Source organism: Macaca nemestrina, chromosome 2, assembly GCF_043159975.1.
Source record: "Macaca nemestrina isolate mMacNem1 chromosome 2, mMacNem.hap1, whole genome shotgun sequence".
Classification (NCBI taxonomy): domain Eukaryota; kingdom Metazoa; phylum Chordata; class Mammalia; order Primates; family Cercopithecidae; genus Macaca; species Macaca nemestrina.
This window is the reverse complement of record NC_092126.1, coordinates 41402821-41408820: the sequence shown is the minus strand read 5'-3', so window position 1 is coordinate 41408820 and position 6000 is coordinate 41402821. Positions and strand designations below refer to the sequence as shown.

Here is a 6000-nt window from a genome sequence, read left to right as displayed (position 1 = left end):
TAATAGTTCTGGGCTTCCTGTCTTGCTTTAAATTTCTGCCTCACTGGCCAGTAATCCCAGCACTTTTGGGAGGCTGAGGCAGGCAGATCACCAAGTCAAGATATGGAGACCATCCTGGCCAACACAGTGAAACCCCGTTTCTACTAAAATACGAAAAATTAGCTGGGCATGGTGGTGCGCACCTGTAGTCCCAGCTACTCGAGAGGCTGAGGCAGGGGAATCCCTTGAACTCAGGAGGCGGAAGTTGCAGTGAGCTGAGATCGTGTCACTGTACTCCAGCCTGGCGACAGAGCAAGACTCCATCTCAAAAAAGAAAAAAAAAAAATTAGGCGTGTGTGGTGGTGGACACCTGTAATCCCAGCTACTCTGGAGGCTGAGGCAGGAGAATTGCTTGAACCTGGGAGGTGGAGGTTGCCATGAGCTGAGATGGTGCCACTGCACTCCAGCCTGGGCAACACAATGAGACTCTGTCTCAAAAAAAATTTTTTTTTCCTCTTAAGTTTTTGTTTTGTAAATTTTTGTATTTTTAAATTCTGGATTTTTTTTTTTTTTCTTTTCTTCTTCCCAGACAGGGTCTTGCTCTATTTCCCAGGCTGGAGTGCAGTGGCGCTATTGCACTATCTCGAGTAACACCAGCCTCGACTTCCCAGGCTCATGTGATCCTCCCACCTCAGCCTCCCAAGTAGCTGGGACAACAGATGCACATCACCACACTCACGTCACTTTTGTTAGTCTCGCTATATTGCCCAGGCTGGGTTTGAACTCCTGGGCTCAAGTGATCTGTCCACTTCGGCCTCCTAAAGTGTTGGTATTACAGGTGTGAGCCACCACTCCCAGCCTCTTCTAGAATTTATTTTTGAATGTTCTTGCTTTAAATGGAAAGTCAATTAAAACCAGGATCATTGGCCGGGCGCGGTGGCTCGTGTCTGTAATCCCAGCACTTTGGGAGGCCGAGGCGGGCGGATCACCTGAGGTCGGGAGTTCGAGACCACCCTGACCAACGTGGAGAAAACCCGTCTCTACTAAAAATACAAAATTAGCCGGGCGTGGTGGCGCATGCCTGTAATCCCAGCTACTCAGGAAGGTTGAGGCAGGAGAATCGCTTGAACCAGAGAGGCGGAGGTTGCGGTGAGCCAAGATCCTGCCATTGCACTCCAGCCTGGGCAACAGCATCAAAACTCTAATTCAAAATAAATAAATAAATAAATAAAACAAACCAAAATAAAAAAAAAACTAGGATCATTTCTCAAATAAACTATTGGTTTGTCACTTAATTGATTTGTCACGTTTGCTTTTTATTATATATATATATATATATATATATATATATTTTTTTTTTTTTTTTTTGAGACGGAGTCTCGCTCTGTCGCCCAGGCTGGAGTGCAGTGGCCGGATCTCAGCTCACTGCAAGCTCCGCCTCCCGGGTTCGGGCCATTCTCCTGTCTCAGCCTCCTGAGTAGCTGGGACTACAGGCGCCCGCCACCTCGCCCGGCTAGTTTTTTGTATTTTTTAGTAGAGACGGGGTTTCACCGTGTTAGCCAGGATGGTCTCGATCTCCTGACCTAGTGATCCGCCCGTCTCAGCCTCCCAAAGTGCTGGGATTACAGGCTTGAGCCACCGCGCCCGGCCCCTTTTTATTATATTGTACTTCTAGATTTTATCCCTGACTACTCAACTATTTGTCCAGGGTAACATAGGAGCATTACGTTAGAATATAGTAGCGTTGGAGTGGGTTAAAATGTTGGTTCTCGGTAAGTAAAATTTAAGTGTCCCACCAGAAAGAGGACTGCGATATTTCGTGGTTGAGGTCATAGGTAACAGGAGACAAGGTAGGCAAAAAGGGGTAAAGTTTAAGACTCTGCAGACAAATGTTAGGCGCTGTTATTGCAAAATTGAACAAAGAACAAGAATCTTGGGCTTGAAACGCTGGACTTTTCCCTTGAAACAACCATTCACAGTATAGGGACTGAAGGGTCAGCTGTGAGGCAGCCGAGCTAGCGCCCTATCCCCACAAAGGGAGTAAAAGACCACGACGGGTAGCGGGAAAAAAATAAGTGCTGCGTCCAAGAATTCAGGAGTCAGTCCATGTCGCAGAACAGGGAGAAGGACTGGGAAGAAAAGGCTAGCAAGGAACCTAGGAACAGAGGAGTCTCTCGGGAGGAGGTTATGGAAGGCGCAGCGGGCGATGGGTCTCCCCTGAAGGCGGCTTGCCGGGGATTCCCTATTCCGCAGTCCTCTGGGAGACGCAGAGAGTTAGGAAGGGCCGTGCAGCAGCGTCGCAGCCCGGGTGGCAGCGGGAGAGGGATAGGCAGTGAGGCCTCTCCCCACGCCCTGCCAGCCCAGCTGCCGCCGCCGCCGCCACCGCGGGGCCCGGGATTGGCCCGAGGGCGGTGCAGGGCGGGGCGGGGGCTGCTGGGATGACGGCCTGAGAGGCTCGCGCGCGCGCACACGGGCGCGGGTACGGCGGCGGCGCGCGCGTGCTCCGTCGGCCTGTGCGGCTGCTGCGGCGGAGCGGGCCATGGCAGTGGGAGGCGGGCGAGTGTAGTGGTGCGCGGGGCAGGCGGGAGGTGGATCGAGAGAGGCAGGGATGGGGGCGCCGGAGCGGAGCGGTTGCGGCGGCCTGGGCTGCTGACCGCGCACTTGGAATAGTAGCAGGCGGCGGCGGCGGCGGAGCGCCAGGCAGGTGAGTGAGGCGGCGCGGGACCCGGATGCGGCGCGGCTGAGGGGCGGCTGGGTCGCGGCGCCGGCTGCGGTGCCCCCGGGCGGGCTGGCGGTGCGCTCTAGCTTGCTGCTACCTGCGGTGCTGGCGACTCTTGTGGTCGCACCGCGCTTCCTGGCAGCTTGGAGGATAACCGCCTGCCGGCCGGTGGGGGCGCCTGGCTTGGTTGCGGCCCGCCCGGGGCTCTCCAAGGTGAGTGGCGCCCCCCGGCCCCCGGGCGGCAGAGACACTGCCGGGCGTCCCGGGCCACTGGCGCTTTGGGTCCCGTTCCTGATGGGCGTCTCTGTGGAGAGACGGCGTCGCGTGTATATGCGGACATCTCCGGAACTTCCCGACCCTCAGGTGCCTTTTTGCGCAGAAGTGTATTTCAGAGGCGTGGACCCAGGGTTATTAGGTTACGAACGTGTTTTCGAATCCCAACGCCGAAGCTGACCAGTCCTGGGGCGTTGGACCAAAATATCCTGTTGTGTTAAATGGAAATAATAATACATACACCATACGGTTGTTTTGAGGTTAGGCATAACTGAACAAGTGCTAAGTAAATGATATCCCTGCTGCAGCATCTCGTGTTAGCTATTGCTAATTCCTGGCTGCTGGCGTGCGTTTGGGGGCACATTTATTTCCGATCTGCTCTGGTGTTGCAATAACCGATACTGGAGTTGCTTAATATTGGAGCCTGTTACCTCGCAGTGGCCGAAATAGAATCCTATAGTCTCTTTACTAGAATCCTGCAGTCTCTTTTCCCGCAGGGGCTGAATTGGAAGCCTGTCTCAGATACTGAGTGGGAATTACTGCTGAAATGAAACCAAGCGAATTCGGGATTCGCTTAGGATGAAAGATGGTGGGACATAAACTTAAAGTGCTTTGCTGTTTCATCTCCAGTGACGCTTGAACTCTGCCACTTGTTACAGAGTATAAACACACGAAGAGTATGGAAACAGACTCTTTTTTTCTGCATTGCTACATCCAAAGGGAGTGACAAGTGCTTTTGTAAACATCATTGTGGGCAGTGTGACTTGTCTGGTGAAGTCATGATAATTAAATAAGATGAGTACTTATTTTGAAGCACTGAATGGAAGTTTGGAGATAAGATTCGTAATAAAATTATCTCCAACGAGTCAGAGGTCTCAGCAGATCATTAATCATTTGGGGATTTTCATGCTACATTGTAAGATTTTATGGTAAAAGCAGAACTGTTTAAGTCATAATAATTTAGCACCAGAAAGGGTGGTCAGATAAGGATCTTAGCCCAGTTTCAGAATCCAGGTATGGAAGAAAGTACAATCTTTTTTCTGACAGGGCCCTTTGGCTCACGCCTATAATCCCAGCACTTTGGGAGGCTGAGGCGGGCGGATCGCTTGAGCCCAGGAGTTCGACACCAGCCCGAGCAACATGGCGAAACCCGTCTCTACCAAAGACACAACAATTAGCCGGGCGTGGTGGGGTGCGGCCTGGTGGAGGGCGCCGTGGCGGGCACCTGTAATCCCAACTACTTGGGAGGCTGAGGCAGGAGAATCCCTTGAACCCGGCAGGCGGAGGTTGCAGTGAGCCGAGATGGCACCACTGGACTCCAGCCTGGGCAACAGAGCAATAACCTGTCTCAAAAAGAAAAAAAAAAATCTTTTTGAGACCGAATCTTTCTTTCTTTTTTCAATTGTTTTTTGAGACAGGGTGTTGCCCTGTCGCCCAGGCTGGAGTACAGTGTCACCATCTTGTCTCACTGCAACCTCAGCCTCCCGGGTTCAATCGATCCTCCTGCCTCAGCCTCCCTAGTAGCTAAGGCTACAGGCGCGTGCCACCATGCCCAGCCAATCTTTCATTTTTTTTTTTTTTTTTTCTTGAGACGAAGTTTCCCTTTTGTTGTGTAAGCTGGAGTGCAATGACGCGATCTCCGGCTCACTTAATGTCTACCTCCCGGGTTCAAGCGATTCCCCTGCCTTAGCCTCCCGACTAGCTGGGATTACAGGCATGTGCCCCACACCCCGCTAATTTTGAATTTTTTATTTTTTATTTTTTTTTTTAGTGGAGACGGGGTTCTCCATGTTGGTCGGGGTGGTCTCGAACTCCCAACCTCAGCTGATCCTCCTGCCTCGGTCTCCCAGAGTGCTGGGATTACAGGCGGAAGCCACTGCGCACCGCCCCGTCTTTGTATTTTTGGTAGAGAGGAGGTTTCGCCATGTTGGCCAACCTGGTCTTGATCTCCTGGGCTCAAATGATCCACTGGGCCCAAATGATCTGCCAGCCTTGGCCTCCCAAAATGCTGGGATTACAGGCATGAACCACAGCCACCAGCCAAAAGTGAAAATCTTAAAGGTTTAAACAGATTGTATTCACTAAAGCCGAAATGACTTAAGAAACAAAAATCTAGTTTACACCACTGATTCACACCCTGAGTCCACCACCTTTGGAGTGTTTTTTAGAAGTGTTGAAAATCAAGTTGGGTTTTGATTTGTCATTTTTCACCTCTTGCCTATCTTTCTTGGTGTTCTTAGAGACTCATCCATAAAGGCTTTTGCTTCAACTTGCTTTGTGAATGTCAGCCAACTATATGGAAAAAAGTTAAAAACGAACACTGTAGTCTAAATTATGTTCTTTCTTGAGGTTTTCCCGGTTGTCTAGCTTAGACTGTTGGACTCAACAGTAGAACTACTGCTAGCTACTGTGAAAAGGCTGGGAGTCAGAAGTCACCTCTTGGTTTTAGGCCTCAACCTGGGTAAAAACAGCTGGGGCTGTGGGGATGTTACCCAGTCTTACGGGCCTCTGTTTTGTTTGTTTGTTTTGAGACAGAGTCTCGCTCTGTCACCAGGCTGGAGTGCAATTGCATGATCTCCGCTCACTGTGACCTCCTGGGTTCCAGGGATTCTCCTGCCTCAGCCTCCAAATTAGCTGGGACTACAGGTGCACACCACCACACCCAGCTACTTTTTGTATTTTTAGTAGAGATGGGGTTTCACCATGTTGGCCAGGATGGTCTCAATCTTTTGACCTCATGATCTTCCCGTCTTGGCCTCCCAAAGTGCTGGGTTTACAGGTGTGAGCCACTGTGCCCGGCCCCAATAAGTAAATAATTTATTTATTTTATATTTTTTATTTATTTATTTATTTATTTATTTATTTATTTATTTATTTATTTGAGACGGAGTCTCGCTCTGCCCAGGCTAGAGTGCAGTGGCGCGATCTCGGCTTACTGCAAGCTCCGCCTCCCAGGTTCACGCCATTTTCCTGCCTAAGCCTCCTAAGTAGCTGGGACTACAGGCGCCCGCCACAGCGCCCGGCTAATT

The 6000-nt window shown here is 50.9% G+C and overlaps 1 protein-coding gene across 3 annotated transcripts in view; it reads left to right on the top strand.

Moving 5' to 3' along the window:
- The first annotated feature begins 2532 nt into the window (after positions 1 to 2532).
- The window catches only part of LOC105469947 (phosphatidylinositol-4,5-bisphosphate 3-kinase catalytic subunit beta), a 188503-nt gene continuing 185035 nt past the window's right edge, over positions 2533 to 6000 (top strand). Inside the window, exon 1 of one of the 3 annotated variants that reach the window (XM_011721593.3) lies at positions 2533 to 2683. The gene's annotated coding sequence lies outside the window, so the exon portion shown is untranslated. Of the gene's footprint in view, positions 2684 to 3040; positions 3062 to 6000 lie in introns of those variants that run through there. The other 2 variants (XM_011721596.3, XM_011721594.3) reach the window with 2 other exon arrangements.